This window comes from Sinocyclocheilus grahami, unplaced genomic scaffold, assembly GCF_001515645.1.
Source record: "Sinocyclocheilus grahami isolate Dianchi unplaced genomic scaffold, SAMN03320097.WGS_v1.1 scaffold1725.1, whole genome shotgun sequence".
NCBI lineage: Eukaryota > Metazoa > Chordata > Actinopteri > Cypriniformes > Cyprinidae > Sinocyclocheilus > Sinocyclocheilus grahami.
Window position 1 is genome coordinate 7274 of NW_015506904.1, and position 2723 is coordinate 9996.

General features: G+C 36.5%; 1 pseudogene; it reads left to right on the forward strand.

Moving 5' to 3' along the window:
• Window positions 1-1535, forward strand: part of LOC107572255 (tankyrase-1-like) — an 8345-nt pseudogene extending 6810 nt beyond the window's left edge.
• The last annotated feature ends 1188 nt before the right edge of the window (window positions 1536-2723 follow it).

Consider the following 2723-nt stretch of genomic DNA (forward strand, 5'->3'; position numbering starts at 1 on the left):
AGAACACAAGCCACGGTTAAGACAGCTGACTCCACTGATGTGACCCTGTCTCTCTCTCTCTCTCTCTCACACAAACGCACGCACGCACAAACACACACACACACACACACTTACTTAAGCTAATAACAAAACAGTAGCTGATTCAGAAGTGCCAGATTGTCATAGCAAAGTCAGAATTACCTCCTCTCCTAGGTTCACGAAACGGTCGTCCATAAAATGCATTGCTGTTCTGTTGTAAGTAATCTTAAAGATTCCTAAATGCATCTACTTCTTCCGGAAGGCCAAATAAAGTGCTTTTGCTTTCTCCTAGAAACACACAGCGTCTCCCTGACATGCTGCTTCAACACTAACTGCGGTTACTGAAACCGCGCCTTCTTTCTTTGCGTGCACATTTGGGCGCATTATGCTAATATTCCCACATAGTGATGTAGATATGTGGGGGCGTGTTAGAACGAGCTGTTTTGGGGGGCGTGGCAGAGTCTTAACTTTGATAAAGAACATCTCTTTGGTTTTGAGACTTTAGTCTTTGCAACTTCAGGGATCTTATCTATGCACAATCAGCTTGCAACACTCCAAAGGGAAAGGAAAACTTGAAATCGCATCATATCACCCCTTTAAATTTAACACATTTAACAACTTCAGTGACAGTCTACGTTATACAGTAAATTCTTTTTTTTTTTGTGACTGGATTCAGTCTGCGTTTTTCTGAATTGCAGAAAGCATAAGCTCAATCTAAGCTCAAGTCAGTTCAGTGTTGATTCAGATTCGGTTCAATAACTACGTAAAGTTCATGAATTATGAAACAAGGTAAATTCAGATGTAAGCAGCTCTACAAAGATAACGGTGTCATTATTCAACTCATGTCAGTTCAATGCTGTTTCAGTACATTAACAGTGTTGATGTTACAAAATTTGGCAGTTATGAACCAATTTGATTCAGCTATAAAGAAGAAGCTCTACAGAAGACAGTCGTGTCATTATTCAGCTCAATTCAGTTTAAGTTTTGTTTCGTTCTCATCTGATAGTGTTTGTGTCCAATGCACAGCACCCTTATGAAAGAGACTGCAGGCTGTGATGAATTAGTGTGACTGTGTTGTGTTAATGTGTGTTGTTGTTTTCCAGGCCTACCCAGAGTATCTCATCAACTATCAGATATTGAAGCCGGAAAGCACGCCTCAGTCCTCCACAGAAGCAGAGCAGAAATCATAGTCAGACACTGCGTTTCTACATTCACTCACTCACTCATTCGCTCACTCACTCATTGTTTCTCTCTCTCTTGTTGCACAATGGAAATGTGAACTTTCCCATGTACCCACGTCTTGGAATTCCCATGTATGAGTTATGAATTTGCACTTTTAAAAACAAGTTACTTAAGTTATTTGAAAATAGTTGCATTTGTGAAGTCTAATGTACAGGTAGTATAAAGAAAACATGTAAAACTGACTGTGTTTAATGACGCCATTTGAGTTGTATTTTAATGGAACTTTTTGTTTTGAGTCTGTTAATTTCTTTTAAATAAATCTCATCAGAACAGGACTCATTCATATGACTTGCTTTTGATTGTTTATTCATATGGAGTGTTATTGCCTTTATTATGTAGTCTCTGCATTTTAAGTTGGAATTGCAAAGGGGAATAAAAATAATAGTAGATGCATATAATACGCTACCATTGAAATGTTTTAAAGTTTTTAATATTTTTGAAAGAAGATTCTTATTCACACCCGGGCTGCAATTTGTTGATCAAAAATACAGTAAAAAAAAAATTGTGAATTACAATTTTTCTGTTTTGAGATTTTAAAATGCAATTTATTCCTGTGATGCAAAGCTGCATTTTCAGCATCATTACTCCAGTCTTCAGTGTGACATGATCCTTCAGAAATCATTCTAATATACTGATTTGCTGCTCAAGAAACATTTTCTAAGCAGTTGTGCTGCTCAGGGCTGGACTGGGACAAAACAATTAACTTTAATTATAATTTTTTCGGTCCAAACGGCTAAGCAGATTGTAAATAGATCTGAAATTACAGTAAAAACAGAAGGATAAAACGTGTGTGTTTATATATATATATATATATATACACACACACACACATTTATTAATATTTTAAAATACCAGGATTGTGTTAGACATGGTACTTGGGGTTTGTTCAATACCATGATCTTACAATTATCATTATTAAAAGATTATCAATTTAAAAATATAGGCGTATGAGACTTGGGAAGCTGTAGGGGGAACGTTTTAGACCACCAAACTATATTGCCATTTTATCTGTTCTGTAAAAATGGCTTTGCAAGTAAATTTAAATGAACAAAAATGAGTAAAAAGAGACGGTAAACGTACTTTTCATTGCACTTAAAGGGACAGTTCACCCAAAAATGAAAATTCTGTCATCATTTACTCACCCTCATGTCGTTCCAAACCTGTATGAGTTGCTTTCTTATGTTGAACACAAGATATTTTGAAGATTGCTGGTAATCAAACAGTCGGTGGAATAGCAGGAAAATGGAAGTCAATGGCAACCACCGACTGTTTGATTATCAGCAATCTTCAAAATATCTTATCTTGTGTTCAACATAAGAAAGCAACTCATACAGGTTTGGAACGACATGAGGGTGAGTAAATGATGACAGAATTTTCATTTTTTTGGGTGAGCTGTCCCTTTAATCACAACACATTTAAACCAGTAGTCCGCGCGACGTTCAGCTGTTAAACTCAAGTCGCCA